Source organism: Pleurodeles waltl, chromosome 1_2 (genome assembly GCF_031143425.1).
Source record: "Pleurodeles waltl isolate 20211129_DDA chromosome 1_2, aPleWal1.hap1.20221129, whole genome shotgun sequence".
Classification (NCBI taxonomy): Eukaryota; Metazoa; Chordata; class Amphibia; order Caudata; family Salamandridae; genus Pleurodeles; species Pleurodeles waltl.
This window is the reverse complement of record NC_090437.1, coordinates 624,036,368-624,056,986: the sequence shown is the minus strand read 5'-3', so window position 1 is coordinate 624,056,986 and position 20,619 is coordinate 624,036,368. Positions and strand designations below refer to the sequence as shown.

At 47.3% G+C, this 20,619-nt stretch overlaps 2 protein-coding genes across 2 annotated transcripts in view; one reads left to right on the top strand and one right to left on the bottom strand.

Annotated features, from left to right (window-relative positions):
* FGF2 (fibroblast growth factor 2) overlaps positions 1 to 20,619 on the top strand; it is a 371,383-nt gene that overhangs the window by 322,893 nt on the left and 27,871 nt on the right. The window lies entirely within an intron of this gene.
* The window catches only part of NUDT6 (nudix hydrolase 6), a 177,144-nt gene continuing 172,602 nt past the window's right edge, over positions 16,078 to 20,619 (bottom strand). The window contains exon 6 of the mRNA XM_069242395.1: positions 16,078 to 17,797. The gene's annotated coding sequence lies outside the window, so the exon portion shown is untranslated. The remainder of the gene's footprint in view (positions 17,798 to 20,619) is intronic.

The window sequence follows — 20,619 nt, the reverse complement described above, 5'->3', positions numbered from 1 at the left end:
CTGTGTGGAGGGCTGCCTCGAACATCTCCATGAGGCAAGGGAGCCAAGAGCGTGGAGAAAGTGGAATAATATTCTAATGGCAGTCCGTCGAGGCTGGGAGTTTTGTTGTGGGCAAGATCATGGATTGCTTGTACTTTCTCGGATGTTGTAATAGAGCTGTCTAGGGAGGTTCTAGAGGAGTCAAAGATGCGGGAAGGGTCACCTCTGCAAGAAAGACATGTGCTGCTTTCACTGTGCCTCCTGCTGGGGTTTGGTAGAGAGAGGAGCAAAGCGTGGAATTATTGCAGTATGTCAGCTTGGGAGTGCACCAGGCCTAGGCCAGTAGTGGTTTCCTGTCTGAATAGCCCGGCTAAGAGACGACCTGATTTATCTCGTTCTCTAAGCACGCTGGCTGCATGTACTGAGAAACGGAACTATCGCAAGTATTCGAGAAGGGCAGTTTAACCCATCTTTGCTGTTACATGGGCCTGGGCCACTGAGGGGTCTCTGTCCACCATCTTTCTCAGGTGTGCAAGATGACACTAACTCTCTGTCTGGTGTTTTTCTTACCCTCACTTTCTCCTGCATACATAAACCCCTTGTTGAGGCCATACCATGATTTTCAGTGAAATACTGTTGGATATGTGCTTCTTGGGCAGCAAAGAAAGACATAATCCTCCAGGCATTTGCAGGGTACTCGCCACGTCAGTGTCAGGGAACTCAGTGGTAACCATCTTATGTCCACCATATGGGCATCATGGTCTGAGATGATGCCCCCTAGATAATCTAAATGGCGAGTGAGGGGTATCAGAGAGGTGGCGCAGAGGAAGCGCTCTAGGCGGATTTAGGGATTGTGGGGTATGGAATGGAATAGTAAAGTTTGGTTCTGGGGTGCATTGATCTCCAAGCGTTTGCTAGGGACCTATGCAGTGCCCAGTTCCGGAGGTGGTAGCCTGCTTGTACAGGGGGAATGCAACAGTGGGGGGTGGGACCTGTCTAGATCTGGATCTAACACACAGTTGTAGTCGCATCTGAGGATCCAAGGGACCAGAGTGTGGTGTACCAGCTTAGCCGAGAGAGCATGCCAGAATGTGTCCTGATCTACACTGGGAATATATATGTGTCCTAGAAGTATGGGGCAACCATTTGAGGCGACCTCTTAAGAGGACATAGCTCCCCTCTTTATCCATGATTAGGCCGGTTTCCTGAATGGGTACAACAGGCCTAACCCATATCAAGGCACCCCAAGCATGTGCAGAGTAACTGGTGGTGTGGATGGTATACCATCTAGAGCTTGTGAAGTCTCCCTTGCTCTTCGGCTGTCGTGCAGCTCCTGGAGAAGGACTATATGGGCTTGTTGGCATTTAGCATCTGAGTAAAACTGCAATACGTTTCCAAGCTATATGCATTCTGCGCGTATTCTGAGTAAGAATTCTAATGTCAGACAGGTGAGCCTTTGCATGAGAAACTTGCGGTGGCTGATACCCGTAGTGTATAATCCCTCTGTGGTATCCCTGTCATTTGAGGCTACCCTGACCCAGCTATGTAATGCATACTTGCTCTACCTGCCATTGTGGAACATGTAAGGGGAAGATAAGGGAGAAGTGAACTTGTCGTAACATGGGAGGAAACTACATAAAGAGCCTACCACAACCAATAGCATGGCCAGACTGAGCATTGTCAAAGAGTAAACCCTAGTGTAACGTGGGTGAGTGGCCTAGATCGGAGGGGTAGTGTAATATCCAAGAGGCCCTATGCATCAGAGAGTGTATTCCACTGGACCCAGCGGGGGCAGTAGATCACCCCAGACCCTATTTCGCAGGGAGAGACAGTCTGTAAATATAAATTGGTCACTGGTCCCAGATAGGTATGTCACATCCAAGCAATGCACGTGAAGGGGTGAGGATCAGTGAGGGAAAGGTCCTAGGATGAGTCGGAGTTGCAGACAACAGGGGTCATACTGAGGGTCATAGGCTGGATGGTCCGTCTAAGTCTGTGGGTGAAATAGGAAGACCTAAGAAGAGGGGTGGTCGACAAAGATGTGAAGGCTTATGCTGTGAAGGAGGAACTTAGTGTCTGTGCAATATGAAAAGAAACACTCAAATAAGGCTGTTGCAGTTTGTGGGGTCACTAATGGGAGAGTTTGGGAATCTGAATGAGAGTCATCCCAGGAAAGGTGGTTGACCTCGGATGAAAAGATGCACAGACCTTTCTCTTCATCAAGGATTTCTGCATTGGTCCCTGGCCCCAGCCTGCAGGGCTCGTTTGCAGCCCTCGATGATTTGTTCAAGACCAGGGGACACGGCTGAGGAGGAGCGGGGGGCATGCTCTGTGGGTGGCTTCACCCTCTGTCTGTCGATGGAAAGGCGTGGACGGGTCCTGGTGAGGACCGGCCCAATTCGGTGGCAGGTCCCCATAGTGCTGCACTGCCCAAACCCAAGCTTCTTCAAGGTCCGTAAAGAACATGGTGGTCCCATTTGAGATGACCTTAAGGCAGGCTGGAAACAGCAGTGAGTACTGTACCTCCAACTGTCGCAGGCGGCGCTTTACCTCTAAGAAGGAGGAGTGTTGACACTATACAGTGTGTGTGTAGTCCAAGACCAGCATAATGGACTTGTTCTCCACTCGGGGTAGGTCTGCCCGTTGAGCCGCCCACAGGATAGCATCCTGCTCTCAATAGTGTAAAGGTTTTGCCAGCATGGGGTGCAGAAGTGTGCCCAGAGGGGGTTTGCCAACAGGTACTCAGTGCACTCTCTCCAAGGAAAAGAAGGAAGTGAGATCGTCCAGGGGGGTAAATGATCTTAACCAGGATTCCAGATAAGAGAGAGGTTCTTGACCCTCAACCGCTTCTGGCAAGCCTAGGGATTTGCGCATTGCCACAGCGGGAGCGATCTTCCATATCATTCACTCTGTCTTCAAGATGTCAAACAGTCTTGAAGGTCTTGGATTGTCGCCTGATTGGCAGACACCAAGGGTTGCAAGGTAGTGAGGGCCTTTTCCCCATCAGAGACCTTGTTCGCAAGCTTGTGGTGGTCATTGTGTAGAAAACTCAGTTCGCTAGCCAGGGATCTGGGAATGGTCGATGGCAGCCAGCATCTGATCCAACTTGTTTGACGTGGAGGCTAGTGGGGTTGCTCCCAAAAGTAGTGTGTCTGGAATGACAGAAAGAGGGACTGCCATGCCATGGTCGGGGGCAGTGCGGGTGTAGCAGAGCTCAGCTTTCCCATTCTCTGTAGTGTAGTGGGGCTGAGGAGCAAAGGTGAGTTTAAAACTGTACAATATTGTTAACAGAGGGGGTGGACTGGTCACATAAGAGGAGGTTCTGGATCCTCACGCCAGAGCAGATGTGTCCAAATCCAGCAGCTGGAATGTCCGTTATGGTGGCTAGCGCTCTCTGTAATGGCAGTGGTGGTGGTAGAACGAAGAATCCAGAGGAGAAGTCGCAGTGCTGAATAGTTTGGAGCACCTTGACCCAGGATCTAGCAAAACTACTAGGCGGTAGGTAGCAGAGGAATGCCAAAAGGAAGCTGTTGTGGATTTTTGGCCCACTTCTCAGTCCCCCGCGCACCTCAAATTGAGTGCTAACAAGGAGGGGGATTGTGAGCTTGGGGGCAAAGACAGCAGCAGGTTGTCACCAGTCGGTCATCCCAAGGGGAATATTGTGGAGTACACCTGTATCAAAGCGTGGCCAAAGTCATGCAAAAGGGAAGGGGTTAAAAGGGGAAGAAACTGGACACTGCCGCTCAACTCCATTTGTATCGGGGGTTAGATGGAGGCCAGGGATGGGCAGGTACGGGCCGCCTCCTGGGGCCTGTTGCCATGCTACAAGGCCCTCAGCAGCACATCGATCACTTAGGCACTCTCACCAGTGCGAGGCCCAGTCTCCTGGGCGGCGTCAAAGGTAATGTAGGATGTCCAGTTTCCTCCACGCCTTGAGAGTGGGGTAGACACAGGAGGGGGCAGGAAATTGAAGTAGAGGAGTGCAACAGTGCTCGTTGTAAGTGAGGTGGTTGTTCACCGGGGCCAGCTTCCTTGTCCTATGGAGGCTTTCTGCCAGGCTGGAGCATGGAGTGTTGCAGCCCACGTTGCAAACCACAGGGTCCTGCGGGTTGCGGTGATGATGGGGTAGTGAAGGAAGGCATTGGAGCGCAGATGCGCTCAATGGCAACAATGTTGTAGTCTCTCAAGGCTGGCAGGCCCAGCTACGAAAACCAGCCTGTGAGGGAGAGCCCCGACCAAGTGCAAGGCTGGAACGGTGAGCTGTGGGGGCCACGGCTCGTCTCAGAGCGCTGCAGGACTCAGGGGATGGTGAACCAGTGCCACGAACAGATGAAGCTGGGACACTCCAGCGCGTGCCAGGGAACACTTGGGGACCTGAGCTTTCATCCACTGGAGGCAGTTAGCAGATGTCAGCAGCAACGGAGGGGGCCCTAGTTGTTTTTCCAGGTTTAAGTTGGAGCTTCAAAGCAGCATTTTGTCCTCCATGCTGGGTCTCCGACCCCATGGAGGCAGATGTTATGGGCCAGTGGATGGAGTGCTATCAAGACACATCCGCCATCTTGGGCAGCTTGGCCACATCCATCTGAACCAGTCATTGGTTTATGCAGGGACACAGCACAGATCACCATTTCGTATGGACTGGACACCGCCTCTACAGTGTCATAACGTTGCAATGCATGGTTGCGGTCCACTGGGTATTCAGGGGATGTTCAATCATCGTTGCTAAATGTACTATTTGATGGTTCCCGCCTCTTAGGTAACAAGGCTGACACAGTGCTTCAGCACTTCAAAGAGCAGAGCCAGTGATAGATCCCTGGGCCTCTCCATGGTCTCCCACCAACAACAGCAACATTACTTTCACCCCTTTGTGGCTACGGTTGAGGCTCCAAGAGGTGTCTGTAATACATATATTATCCCCCAGGCCAGTAGGTTTCCCAGTCATTTCGTGGACACAGGATCCTGTAGAGGACACAGGACCCACATCCATGTACTGTCCAGTCCCCCGCCCCTCCAGCTGATGCAGCCTCAGAACCTCTTTAATATATCCTCCATGCAGCGCATATGTCCCAATGGCAAGCCATAACGTCCGACATGTGGGTGCTACAAATTGTACAGAAGGAGTATGCACCACCCTTGCCACCATCCCCAGAACGGCTGAGCAAGGATGATCTCTTTTTGCTCCCTCAGAAAGTGCAGGCTTTGTTGGCCAAAGGAGCCATAGAGAGGTTGCCATCATCTGAGGTAGAATGTTGTTGCTATTGTTCCTACTTTCTGGTATAAGAAAATGACTTGATCTTTGCCATCTCAACATCTTTCTACAGAAAGAGAAGTTTTAGATGCTCATGTTGGCTCAGGTTCTGTTTGCCCTGGCATCTGGATGGTAGCATTGGACCGCCAGGACACATATTTCCACATTCCTGTCCTGTAGGTCCAAGGCATTACCTGCGGGTCATGGTAGGCAAAGAGCATTTCCAGTTCGCTGTGCTCTCCTTTGATCTTGCCAGTGTCCCTCGGGCATTCACAAAAGTGATGGCGGTGGTGGCAGCACACCTTCGGAGGTCAGGGGTGCAAAGTCTTTCCCTACCTCAATGACTGGTTGTTGAAGGCAGGTTTGCCTCAGGCAGTCATCAAGCACCTACAGACTACAGCAAACCTCAGATGATCTTTGGGGTTCACTCTCAATGAGGCGAAGTTACACCTTACTCTCTTTCAGATGCTTCCTTTCATCCGAGCCATTCTGGACACTGTTCAATGACACACCTACCCTCCAGAGTGGAGAAACCATGACATTCCAGCTATGATCCCGATGTTTCAACTTCAGTCATGGATTTCAGTCAGACTTACTCTAAGGCTTCTAGGACTGGTGGTCTCCTCCAGCCTAGTACTTTAGCACGTTCTATGGCATATGCAGGCTCTGCAGTGGGATCTGACGTCTCAGTGGGCACAAGACCAGGGGAGACAGATCTGCAGTGGTGGTTGACGAACCGTGATTAGAACAGCAGCAGACCTCTCTGCCTTCCCCACCCAGAACTGACAGTGGTGACTAATGCATCACTTCTGGGTTGGGGCCGCCCTATGGGAGAGGTGGAGCTCAGAGGACTTTGGCCTTCTACCGAATCCCAGCTTCACATCAGCCTCTTGGAGCTGAGGTCTACCAGCTTGGCATTGAAAGCGTTTTTCCCATCCACTAAAGTCAGGTTGGTTCAGGTGTTCGTGGACAACATCACAACCATACAGTACCATACAGTATTGTGACAAAGAGGGCGGAGTAGGCTTGTGGACCCTGTGTCAGGAGGCCCTGCACCTCTGGACTTGGCTTAAGCAATAAGACATCTTCCTGGTCGTGAAGCACCTAATGGGCTCACAGCATGCCAGGGCGCACAAACTAAACCTTTGGCATCTAGTGGATCACGAGTGGTAGTTACACCCTGAGGTACAGCAAAGTCTCTCCCACAAATGTAGAGAACCTTGGCTCTATCTATCTGCACCTGCCAACAGGGTTAAATCCCAGGAGTTCTACTCGGAGTTTCCAAGGCTTCTCTTCTCTTGAGGCGCCTTCTGCCTCCAGTGGAACTCTGCACTCCTGTATGCCTTTCCGGAAACACCACTCCTGTCCCTTGTTCTCAAGAAGATGAGGACAGACCAAACTAAAGTCATCCTAGTGGCTCCGGATTGGGCTTGGATAGTTTGATATCCATAATTCCCGGTCTTGAGCATTTGTTCTCCGATCAGGCTGCTCCACTCGGAGGACCTGCTGTTGGAACAACAGTGCTGGGTTCTGCACCTGGGCCTTCACAAGCTCCATCTTCATGCATGGAGATTGAGTGGCAACAGCTGAGCACTTTCTGCCAGAGTTGCTTGATGTAATCTTGGTAACCAGGTGTCAATTGTATACGCCTATTGTTGGGACAAATTTGTGGTTTAGTGCTGTACTTGTCAGGATGACCCCCTCCAGGCCAAATTGTCTGATTTTTGTTATTTGTTCTGTCTCTCGCTCAGCAGGGCCTTGCTATGGGCACAGTTAAGGGCTATCTTTGGGCCCTCTATGCCTTCTTATGGTTGCCTGATCAGCCCTTCTGGTGCAATTTTTGAAAGGTGCTACAACACTTTTCTTCCTTCTCCAGTTGTGATGCCGTTCCACACCAGACAAACAATCACCCAGTTGGCTTTTCTAAGCTTTGATCCCAAAAGAGAGCTTTGTTTCTACACCAATGATGCCAAAGAACACTAGGTCGACAATCAGTTCTTTGTGGGGTTCACTGGAGCACGAAAAAGTCAAGGCTTTGTAGAAGCATACCATATGCTGCTGGATCATGCGCTGCATTAAAATATGTTACACAGTGGCAAAGGAGCAGCCTCCAGAAGGTGTGCCAGCCCACACCACCAGAGTCAAAGCTGCTACTGCTGCGTTAACACGCGGACTCCTTGTCCTAGTCATCTGACAGGCAGCTAATGGGAATCCCTCCATACGTTCACAAAGCACTACTGTCTGTACAGCCAAGTCTGAAGAGAATGGCACTTTGCCCTCACAGTTCTGTTGGTCTTTCGAGTTTGAGCCCATTCACAGCACACCTGCCACAGGCACTGCTTTGGTTTCTATTCAGAAGGTGAAGAATATGTGGCTAGAAGTCCCTGTCAGAAGAACCAAGTTACTTACCTTTGGAAATGTTCTTTCTGCTAGAGACTCATCAATCTGCAGATTCCTCACTGACCTTCCTTCCTCCTAGTTTCTGTGACTGGAATCTACCCATTAATAAAATCCTAAGTCTAGGAATCTGCACACTGGTCTATAAATTCGCTTTTGGGGCTCCATGTCTGGGGCACAGACAATCTTGAAAGCAACTGATGTCAGCGCAAGTGGGTGGTGCCTACATAGGCCCCAAACTTCACTTCTGGAGCGGAACGGTCTCAGTGCTGAGCCACATGGGGCCACCAAGTTTCCAGATTCACTCTGAACCTGAGGAATATTCAAAAAGTGAGGAATTTTCATCTAGAGTCTCTACCAGAAAGAGTGTTACTGAAGGTAAGTAACGTGTTCATTTAGTATTTCAAATATGCATCTAGTAATATAGGAACTATATATCTTACCACCTTTCAAGAATTCTTCTCTATCTTTAAAGCTTAAAGCACAGCTAAATAAGAAAACAAAGTTAGTATTGAGAAACAGAATACACAATATTGGCACATCCAATCTCAGTCACAACCAGGTACGAAAGTTTTAGAAATGGTTGATGCCTAGGAAGTAAGTATGAATGGGCACAATGTGGGAAAATGTTTTGAGGTTCAGGGTCATTCACCTTGTGTCTTTAATAGTGTGGTGATAATTGCAAAGATATGCCAGTTTGGGATTGTACTACTAACATAATCTAATGGGATTGGTGTATTAGTGGTATGGTATGGTAGGGTGTTTATTGATTTCCTGTTGTGGTGATCGACAGTTCATTGGGTACCAATTTGTATTAGTGTTAATTGGTGCCATATGCAACCAGGTTGTATCGACTAGCAAGTAAAGGGGACCATATATTGCTGAAGAGATCTATCAAGTCTTTACTTTGTGTATTATCTGTTCATAAGACACTAAATGAAAAATCTTGGTTAGCCATTCTTCACATGTAGGAGGTATCACGTAAAGGAACCATATATTGCTGAAGAGATCTACAAAGTCTTGTACTTTGTGTATTATCTGTTCATAAGTCGCTAAACAAAAAAATCTTGGTTAGCATTTGGGGTGTTCAGGTTTTCCAGTGGCAAAGGCTGCACACATTAGCTACTATTAGCAAAGTAGCGACCCATCATCATAAGGTCTGATAGTTCGGTTATGACATGTAATAATGTGAGTTACATAGATAGTTGGAAAGGTTACAGATTATACAGAGAGAGTATCCTATACTTTTGAACAGTGGTTGCAGAGAAGTGTCCCTTCATCTTGTTCACATCTCTAGCAAGTGGAGCTATAAGTTAGACCTGATTCAACCACTCATATTTGGGGCTATTATCATTTATGCAGGGTTTGTAAACTGTAAAATTTAATTGTGGCTCCCGTCGACCTTGGCCACGAGTTTCTAGTAGGGTTGCCCCTTCTTTTTACATATTTGTGGCATCATGGGAATTGAGTTAAGTTCGGTGATTATTGTATAGTTCTGCCACTACAGCCTTGTGTTCTCTAGTTTTTAATGTGTTTGTATATTGGGGATGTTCTCAGGGAATGTGACTGTGTAGTTAGTAAATATGAGAGGTGTTGTTTTATTTGGCAATAGCTTAAGTGCTGATTTTCATAAAGTCCACATTGGGATTTTAGCTCGGCTAATGTGAGGGATTTATCTTGTGCCGGCATTTGTTCAATGGGCTTAATTCCTGTGTTCACCTATTCATGAATTAGTAGGTTAAAATTGTCAGGGATCTCTTTATTTTTAAAATCTAACACAGACTATTGGACTTTTTAATTTTTGTTATGGTTCAGATCTCTTTACCGCATTTCAAGAAGAAGGCACAATAGCATGCAGGGAGCGCAATGGCACTCTATCATGAAGTTACATACTTCTCATGACAACAAAACCCCAACAGAATCCCTCCCCGCCACCAACTCCCCTACCCTGCACCCCCAGTCTCTCCATGCACAGGATATACCATAAACAGTAGAGAAGAACCAGCTGTCGGTGTTTTGTCAGTGTGCTGAAGAGCGGGACCTAATAGAAGACCAATATGCTGCCCTCTTCGGGATTTAAGTGGAAATGTGAGAGCATTTGGAAGCCCTAGGACTGTATATGCAGGGAATTGTGGGAGCTGTCTATATTGGTTAGGATCGTGTCTGAATACCAGGCGAGTTTGTGGCAATCCCAAAGCAGGTGGAGTAGTGTCCCAGGGGACCCACAGCCTCTCCAGCAGGCGACGCTCCATGTAGGGTTGCCTCTGTGGAGGCGCACTGGTGTAAGATACCAATATGTCGCTATTTTGGTGGCTGTTTCGATGCTCCCTGTGTTATGTAATGTCCTGCAGTATATATCCTCCCACTCTTTCTGTGTCAGCTGTCTCCCCAGTTCTATCTCCCAGCGCTTCTGTCCCACTCTCTTAGTCGATGGGATGGCTGTTTGAAGCATTCCACACAGTTCCATGATAAGATGCTTATCTGAGGTCTTTGTGACCAACCACTTCTCAAAGGAGGTAAGCCGATGTTGCGGCCCAGTGCGCACTGTCAGGTTTGTTAGCCAATGTTGGACCTGACGGTAGTGCATTCTCTCCTAATCTGACGTAGCCTAGTGAGTATGCAGCCGATCAAAGGGGAGAGGACCCGCCTCGTCAAAGAGGTGACTGTTAGAACAGCACCCTGCTCACTGCCATAGCTGATATGCACTCTGGTCATGTCCCCGTGTGAAGTCAGTGTTGTCTATAACTGACATTAAGGGGGAGGGAAACAACGATAAGCCTCTGCACGCTGCCACTTGATCCCATATCCCGAACATGGCCTTAGTGGCTGGTGAACAATATAGACCCCAGGGTTGCTGCGACCTTCGCAGAACGAGACTATCCATAGATGTAACCCTGCGCTCAATCCATAAACAACCAATGTTTCTCAGATTCCTCCCTGGTCATCTCCATCACATACCAAAGCTGGGCCGCCTGGTATAGTGCATGAGGTTTGGGATGCCCAAGCCCCTTCTCTTGGAGGTCTGGGTCTCCCGTCCACCCAGACAAAGCAACTGATCTCCCCCTGCAAGGTCTGAATCATTCCTGTGGTAGGTTCTATCTGGAAGGTCTGAAATAAGAACAATATCTTCAGAGTGGCAGTCATCTTTAGTGGGGCTACCTGGCCAAGTCAGTACAGCGGATATTGCCTCCATTGGCTAGGTCTTGCTTGATTTGCCGAAGTAGGGTGCAATAATTAAGGGTTGCAGTTGCTTTTATGGTGGGGGCCACTTGGACCCCCAAATTATGAATGTGGTCGCCCATTGAATTGGGCATTGGCGAGCAAGCTGCACCTCTGCAGGAACCTACAGATTGAGGGCTTGTGACTTTTGGATATTAATGCAGAATTCTGCAGCCCTTCCAAAACCCTCTATCTTGGCCAGGAAGGTCAGAAGGGACACAAATGGATTGTCCAAGGCCACAATCATATCATCCGTGTACAGGCTGACGACATTTTCCACCCCGCCAAAGGTGACCCCTGTAATGGTTGGATTATCTTGTATACAGTGGGCTAAGGGCTCAATGTAGAGAGCAAATAAGAGGTGAGAGCGGGCACCCCTGCCATGTACCCCTGCGTACAGGGAACAGAGCCGAGGTCTGCACCTTCATGCGAATCATCGCTCTTGGTTGACTGTAATTGCTAAAGACCCATGTGCTGAAGCACTTGCCAAAGTGAATTAGTGCAACCTCCACGTAGGGCCAATACACTCAGTCGAACACTTTCTCTATATGGCCAAGAGCATTATTTCCCTGCTGGAGCGTTTGGCCTTGTAGTCAAGTGGAGGAAACACTTTGTGTTGTCTCTGCATTGTTTGTGTGGAATAAAGCCTACTTGACCCGGATGAAACTGGACATGGGTGGTCCTATGTGCACTGCAAGGATACTAGTGAATAGTTTAATATCCACACTGAGGCGAGAGATCAGGCGGTACGGGCCAGTGTTTTTTGTCCATACTCTGTTTTAAAATGACCACAATGGGGGCGTCCAGCATCAAGTGTGGTCCCCTACCCAGTTACCCAGTCCCGCTATCGAATGAAAGAGCTGGTTTAAGACTGTGGAGCAAGTATGGAGCAGAATATCTCATAAAAGACAGGCTATTGCATAGATAACCTCCTCCATTCTAATCGGACGGTCTAGACTGTCAGTCTCATCTGGTGTCAGTCGCAGCATGCGCACCCCTTTTTTGGTATAGGTCTGGCCCCTCTGGTGCTAGGGTTTACTCAGAATAAAGTTCCTCATAGAGGTCCCGAAAGGTAGATGCTATAGGGCCATTCCCCTATGACGTTGGTACAAGGAAGTCCACTTCTGCAGCCTGTTGCTGCGTCCTAAGTCTTTTTGGCCAAAAACCTCCAGCACCTGCCTCTCCCCACGTAGGAGTGTCAGAGCCTAAGCAATGCATAGTCAACCTTGTCAATGTCAAGTCCTGCTGATTGTGTGCATGCTGCCTCTAGTTGCCCCAAATCCTTGGAGCCCCTGTGCACTTGTGTATGCATTCTAGGTCCTGCACCTGTTTATGGAGGTGCTTCCTTTTGTTTCGTCGGAATTTATCCACCACTGGCACTGCGATCATCTCCCCCCAAATGACTGCCTTTAGAGCCACCTAGAGGGTAGTGACTGAGGTGCGTGCAGTGTCATTAATAGCTAGATAATCTGTTATTGCTTGGGTAACCTTCATCACCTCTAGCCTATGCAGTAATGTCTCCCGCATTCTCCATGTCCGGGAGGTGCAACATGTGAGAGGAAGGGCTAGGGTAAAGGACACCACTGCGTGGTCTGATAATGATCACAGCTCTAGCTCTGTGGCTGTGACTAAGATCTAGAGCTCCCTCGTCCCCAAGACGTAATCCAGGCATGCATAGGTCTTGTGGGCGTGTGAATAGAATGTGTAATTCCCAAGGTTGGGGTGCTGTTCTCACCAAAGGTCCCTCAAAGATATCGCCTCTAGCCATTGGGCTCCCTCCCCTGAAAGAACCCCTGTGTGACCAAATCAGTGTGCAGAGTGGTCCAGATCGTTGTTGAACACAAAATTGTGTCAGTCCCAAGGGTTGCTCCTGTAGCTTCGGGTACATATGCTCAGTACCTGGTCGTCAGCACTGGCCCTGGCTCATTTCGGGAGCTGCAGGGCCAGCCTTTCCAGCATATCTAATGCTGCCGCCATTTCCTTTCAATCGCTGGGGCCGGGAGGCTTGTAGTGCTTCTGATGACTTTAATTTCTGGGCACTTGCAGAGAGTTTTGGCGGGTGGTATTGCTGCAGGTGGCCATTGTCCTGGACTGTGCCTCTGGGCTCACAGCGCTGGAGCACGGTCAACTTCACTAGTGCTGCTTGCACCATTTTGTGGCAGTCTGGGCCGCTCTCACCGCAGCTATCGTGGGTGCAGATCTCGCCCAGTAGGGCCGGGCTCTGGCACCAGCGGTGTCCCTGAAGCTTGTTGGCTTCCGAACCAAAGTGGATACCCCAGGTCACCCGCTATGAAGTGGTAAGGCAGGACCCAGTGGGCGGCAGGGACAGAGGGACGGGGAAACACATACTTTCTGTCCGACATCTTGGCCACGCTCCTTGTTAATTTCTTTTTTTAATGATGCTGTTATTCATGATTGCCATGCCAATATCTGTACCAGAATTGGTGCAGATAAACAGTATAGCGGTGTAAAAATAGGGACAAGATTTCTTTAAAGACATCTACTGCAACAAATATCAAGGAGATGAAAGTCATGGCTGAGTTAAACTCAGCCACTGACAATCTCTCTGGCCACCTTCCTGCCTATCATTTTTCACTCACTGTGCCACTCTTGACAAAGACTAGACAGGTGCAAAAATCTTGGTCCTGCAACAACAAATAGTGCAACCTGAACTGACAGACCAGGTTCTCTCCAGACGGAATGTATGCAAACCCAGCCCAGTTTCAGTAGACTTAGGCCTCATCAGTAAGGTATGACCGGAGTCCTGTGGCACAGTGAGACACAGGTTCCATGCTGACTGTGCCACAGAACTCAAGCTATACCTCACTGACAAGGCTTAAGTACAACAAAACCAGTCCGGGGTTGCATATGTTCCCATCCAGAGGGCATCTGACCTGTTAGTTTGGGCTTGACTGTTACTATTGGAGTAGGGACAAGCTTGATTTGCGTATTGTGTATGGCCGTTTCTTGCAGGAAGAGGTATTCTTGGTAAAGAAGTAAGACAAAGGATGGCGCCCTGTAATAAGTTTAAGGGAATAAAACCCATTTTTGGTTTACAGGCATTTCAAGATGGAGGTATCCATCTTTTAAGGGATATTTTACAAGAAAAAGATTGGTTAGTAAAATTAGATCTGAAGGATGCGTAGTTCAGGATTCCTATGGAAAAGGATTCACACAAATATCTCAGATTCAAAGGGAGGGGTGTTGTTTACCAACTTTGTTGTCTTCCCTTTGGTTTGTCTTCTGAGCCTTGGTGTTTTACCAAGGTCTTAAGGCCAGTGGTAGACTTTCTCAGGGAGAGAGGTGTTTGTTTAGTGATATATTTGGACGCTATAGTCTTGATGAGCCAAGAAAAATCAGGAACTTCTAGAGCAGTTACATAAGACAAGAGGACTTCTGGAAAACCTGAAGTTCATTGTGAACATGGAAAAATTGGTCTTGATACTGAGTCAGTGTTAGGAATACCTTCAGGTAGATACATTATGGACCCAGTTACTTTTACCTCAGAAAAAGATAAAGCGAATAAGAAAGGAGGTAAGCTATATATTGGGAAAGGAAGTTGTAACTCTCTAGAGATCTAGCAAGAAAAATTGGTCTTCCGTCCTCATCGATTCAAGCAATTACTCCAGGTCCCTTATATTACAGGGCTCTTCAAAGGTTAAAGACAGTTGGGTTGAGAAAAGGTTTATGGAATGCGGGTTCAGTGGCTTTGTCTCTGGAAGCTCGAAAAGATCGGAAGTGGTGGTTAAACAGCCTGGAAAGTTGTAATGGGAAACCTATTTTTGGAAATAAGCCAGAGTTTACGTTAGAAACAGATGCCAGTTCTTTGAGCTGGGGAGCCCGTCTAAACAACTTAGAGACAGGTGAGAGATGGCCGCATCAGGAGAGCTAGCTCCACATAAATTGGCTACAAATGATGGCAGGTCTGCATGATTTGAAGAGCTTCAAAAATTATTTGCCGAACAGTGTAGTACTGATTCACATGGACAATCTTTTGGAAGTTTCATACATCAATCATCTGAGGGGTTGGCAAATCAAAGTAGTTGGCAGATCCAGTAAAGGCGATATGGTACTTTTGTTGGAAACACAAGATTATTTTGTCACCAGGACACATTCCAGAGGAACAGAATCTGAGGGTAGATTGGAATTCACGTCATCTCAGACATTTCAGCAAATGGCAATTGATCCTAATGATTTTCAGGGAGATCCACGAAGTTTAGGGTCCAAAAGATTTAGATTTATTATCAAGCAGGTTGACCAGTCAGGGTCCAAGATTTTTTAGTTGGAGGCTGGACCCAGAGGCATTGGCAGTGGATGCCTCTGCACATGATTGGTTGACAAGGCTTATGCATTCCCATCATTCGTAATGATTCAGAGGGTACTATGGAAAGTCCGGAAAGATGGTTGCAGGTTAATTCTAGTGATTTCCTTTTGGACTTCACAAGTATGGTTCCCAGTGGTGATGGAGCTTGCAGTGGAAGAGCCTCTTCTTATTCAGGTGCATCAGGCTTGATGGTGGGTCCCGATAGAGAGGAACATTCTTTAGTTCTAACAGGAAAGCTGAACCTTCTTGTCTGGAACATATCAGGGCTCAGTAAGAATCTCTGGCCTTTTGGGAAAGGCTAAAGATTTATTGGAAGAATCTTGGACACCAGATACTCTGAAGAGATATTAATGAGTTTGGTGTAGATGGCGAAGTTGGTGCTTGGAACGGAGTCTGGATCCCGGGGAGGCCTCTGTGACAGAATTAGCCTACTATTTGGCTGAACTTTTTCAACCGGGTTTATCTCATAGGACTACTAATTGTCACAGGTCAGGCATTTCAGCTGGCCATGCCCTTGTGGGTGAAACTGCAGTTGGATGTGACCCTATTATATGTAGAATGATGAAGGGTATTAGACTCAAGAAGCCACCCAGGCCTTGCTATACTTTTTATGGCATGTAAATTTGATTTTTAGACTCTGACTCATGGCCTGGAAATAACTACCTTTGGTTGAGACAGATTTCTCAAAGGTTAGCAACTCTTCTATGTTTAGTATTATTCAGAAGAGACTCTGAAGTTAAAGAGTTAGAGATTTGCAACAGAATTTCCTCAGTAGAAGGTGTCCGCTTTGATATTTGAAAGAGAACAAAAAATATGTCCAGTCATGTATTCTATCCCTCATTTCAGGATTGTCCAAAACTGTGTGTGGTAAATTGTATGAAGGTTTAAGAAAACAGAATGCTAGACATGATGATGATTCTCAGCTTTTAATATTTTATGTGAAGCCACATAAAGCAATATCTACAGCCACTATAGCTAGATGGGTTAGAACAATAAGGTGAATCAGGCTTGATGGTGGGTCCCGATATAGAGGAACATTCTTTAGTTCTAACAGGAAAGCTGAACCTTCTTGTCTGGAACATATCAGGGCTCTGTAGGAATCTCTGGCCTTTTGGGAAAGGCTAAAGATTTATTGGATGAATCTTGGACACCAGGTACTCTGAAGAGATATTAACAAGTTTGGTGTAAATGGCGTAGTTGGTGCTTGGAAAGGAGTCTGGATCCCGTGGAGGCCTCTGTGACAGAATTAGTCAACTATTTCGCTGAACTTTTTCAACCAGGTTTATCTCATAGGACTGCTAATTGTCACAGGTCAGGCATTTCAGCTGGCCATGCCCTTCTGGGTGAAACCGCAGTTGGATGTGACCCTCTTCTATGTAGAATGATGAAGGGTATTAGACTCAAGAGGCCACCCAGGCCTTGCTATACTTTTTTGGGGCAAAGCTCTCCACTAAAGAATAGGGACTCGGACTGTTAGTAGCTGTAGACCCCTGAGAAGAATGCATAGGTGGTGAAAGTGTTGGTGGAGGAGAGGATGGTGGCGGGAGGGCGGGAAGGAATCTTGTTACAACGTCTTGAAAGGTAAAATGGGCACAGGAGTGTCCGGTGGCAGCACTTCCTCGAAGGCAAGCCTGCGAGGAAGTGGGTAAAGTCTTCTCTGAGGCTGAGATTCTTGCTGTGCATGGGTGGGTAATGATCCTCCATTGCCATTTGATCAGCTCCTGCTGCAGCCTCTCAAGGTTTGGGAGTTCCTGTGTGTCATCAGTAGAGGCCTTTCAAGTCGATGATTGTTTCAGCGCCTATCATGCCTACATCAGAGCCAGTGATGGCTTGGGCTTTAATGACGGAGCGGACTTTGGAGGTTCGGCATCAACTGAGGTCATTTGGGTTGAGGTGCTTAAAGGCAGTGGTGCACCAGAAGGTGGCATCGACTTCGGCACATGGTTTGATGTCTGTCCCCCAGAGGAGTGATGCACAGCTCCAGATGTTTTGGAGGGTTTGGGGCATCAACAACACTCAAGCATGGCATGGCCTTCAAACATGGACCGGAGCTGACCGAGGTGGATGGACATCCTTGGGCGCTTATTCTTCTACCTTGTCTGACTCCGAGACGTCAGAGTTGACGAACACAGGACTGGGCTGGTGTGCTGGAACGTTGGGCAACTCACTGAATGCTTCCTCCTCTTCTCCTGCGCTGATCGTGATCAGCCTCATCAAAAATGTCTGGCATTTCCAAAGAGGATTGCGCCATCCTGCTATGGGCCCCCATTGGTCTCTGTGCTGCCAAAGTCTTACTGCCAACATTAGAGGTGGATCTTGTGGTGCTCTGTTGAGATGAAAAAATTGCAGGTGGCGTGGACATCGGCCCAGAGGAATTTAGAGTGACAATGGGAGCATCTCTTGAAAGGCTTCCATTCCATTACCTTGGATACATCCTCATTCCTGAAGAGCCTTGAGAGCCAAGGCCTGATTGGTTGTGGACGACGACCAGAGGAATGGACTCTACACCGGTAGTGGAGAATGCATGGAAGAAGTTTTCTCGTGATGGGGTGGAAGGCAACTGACTCAGAGGCCATGGCAGGAACCATCAAACTCATCGAGCCTAGGAGCGCGCTGAATCACGTCCAAACCTGAAGGCAAAGAGAAAAACTGTGTAAAAATTGAGTCAGTTCCCATGCGCATCCAAGACCGGAGCAAGCATCAATAAGACCTTGTGACTTGAAAGCCCAACAGAAGTATGCAGAGCATGTGTATCTACAGCAACACTTGCTACAAACATATTGTTTCCATTTTCTTACAATGTAGTAAAAGAAGGTATACATTGGTGAGCAAGGTGCTTCATCAGTGAATTGTTATGTGATGAATGTGTTCTGAATATAGTTCACCTAGACAATGTAGTTGCCTCTCACACAGCTGAGCCCTAGTTTTGGGTTCCTTTGTAAGTGGTATTACTGGGGTGTTCTCAGGCAGGAAAGTATATTATCTCAACAGCACATAGTTTCTCTCGTATGTGTCATGCCCTGTTCTTACATGCTATTTTGTTTATTTCTCTGCGAAGTTTCTTAGCATTGGTAGTGAGGAGAGATTTTAGGGGTGCAGGGTAGGCAAGATCTTTTCCAATCTTCTTATGCAAGAAGTTATACCCAATAGAGTACCAGCGATATGCATGCCTTGCCTAGGCCACGAGGAAGTATAGTGTGAGGCTGGGATTGGATAAACCATCTTTATTGTATGGTACTGTGAGTGCTGTCCAGTCGACTCAACACTTGCTTCCCAGCCCAGGTGAATTTTGTCCTGGCACCCTGAGTTGGTCAAAGCACCTTCGGATGGGGGTATAAGGATGTTTTGGAAAAAGTAAAGTAGCTTTGGCAAGATCAGCATTTTTTTTATCAGAGATATATCCTGCCAACTAGTGACAGTGGCAGTTTTATCCATATTTATTTCCAGTCTATTATTATATCAAGGGCTATCACTTGGCATGTGAAAGGATAATCTAGTCCTGGGGCTCCGGTTATTTGTGTAAGGTGCATGATTATGGGCTTCGACCACGTAATTCTGAGTCCAGATTTGTCTCTGAATTCTTTAATCTATACCAAAGGATTAAGGTTGATATATGGAGCTTTGACAAATAATAAAATGTCTGCAAACAAAGTGAGCAGTATCTGCTTTTTGCCAAAGCACAGTCCTGTGTTCTGGTGATCTTCGTGAAGGATGCATGCCGGAGTGAATAATAATAGAGACAGGGCACACTCTTGAAGGGTATCCTTATCAGTCGCAATAGCGTCTGATGCCACGTTATAGACCCTAACCTTAGCCTTTGGGTCTGAATATATACAGATACATATCTAAGTTGATTCCTCAGTCCCATTCAGCTATGAATAGTGAAAAGAAACATCAATTCTAGTGAATCAAGTAATTTGGCTGCAACAGGAGTCTCAGGATTATTTTGATGGGTGAACGCAGACAGTTTTTAAATATTGTGCAAGGTGGAACTACCGGGCATGAAGCCACAAGTCAAAGACCATAGGTGCTGGAAGTACAGGTGTGAGTGGTTACTGCAGCGCCTGCCCCCCCAAAAAAATATAACCATGCTGGAAATAAGAAGATAAATGAGCTACAAAGACATCTATACATTCTGTTTTTATCTTGCCACATACACTGTGCGTTCAGGTGAAAGACAGAGGTCAAATGTAAGGCTATGTCTTCTGGCAAATTGGTGCTAATTGTTTCAAAAGGGAGGTTGGTGTTTTTTCTTTCTAGTACTGCAAAGTTAGAGGATTTTGTTTAGTTAACTATGCAACAAATTTGTTGAATATAGTGAGCGTGAAAGCAAAGACTATAGGGTATCATTTTTCCTCAGTGTTAGAAATTGGGTCTCTAGTTGTCAGAGGTATGCACCCTTTACAAATATGGACCACAATGCTTGTCACGGTAAGTCATCTACAGAACCTGATATAACCTCTGCTAACCCTATGGTAGCGTGGAAAAGAGCAGTCAGGCTTAAGAAGCAATGTGTAAAGTATTTGTGCAACACTTAATTTACAGTAACACAGTGAAAGACACCACAAAAAGACTCCATGCCCATTTAGAAAAACAGAGAATATTTATCTGAGTTAAAGAAGACCAAAACGACACAAATCCAATAAGCAGAAGTCGAGATATGAATTTTAAAAGATTAAGGGGGTCATTACAACCCTGGTGGACGGTGTTAAAGGTGCGGTAATACCGCAAACAGGCCGGCGGACAAAAAAAGGGAATCATGACCGTGGCGGAAACCGCCAACATAGACAGCCACTTTAACACTCCGACCGCCACGGCGGTACAGACAAGCAGCGCGGCGGTCACCGCCAACAGACAGGCGGGAGACAATGTACCGCCCACAGTATCACAACCCGCCAATCCGCCACCTTTTCCGGGGCGGATTCACCGTGGATAAAAACACGGCGGAAACAGCTTTTGCAATGGGAAAACGCTCACCTTCTACACATCCCACGAGGAAGGAGGATACCATGGAGCCGGAATTACAAATCCTACCTGCCCTTGTCTTCCTGTTCATTTACGAACACCAGCAACGGCGGCGCGAAGACAATGGTGAGTACTGCACCTACGACATAGGGGAGGGGGGAGGCAAAAGTCAGGGGGACACACACGAAACACCCCCACCCCCGCACATTATAACACACACAGCTATGCATGTCAAAACATCACAGTAACAACCCACAACCCCCCCGGAAGAATGCAAAGACCAAAGGAAATCAGTTGAAAAATTGTAATGTATCAAAATACAGTTAACAAATATATACAGATATATATATATATACACATTCAAAAGTATATACATTACGAGAAGCAGTGCAGGTATGCACATATCAATGTCCGTGCACCACAGGTCCAAAAATGCATGGGTGAGGCCCACAATAGATACCTGTCCACAAACGGAGAGAACACTGCT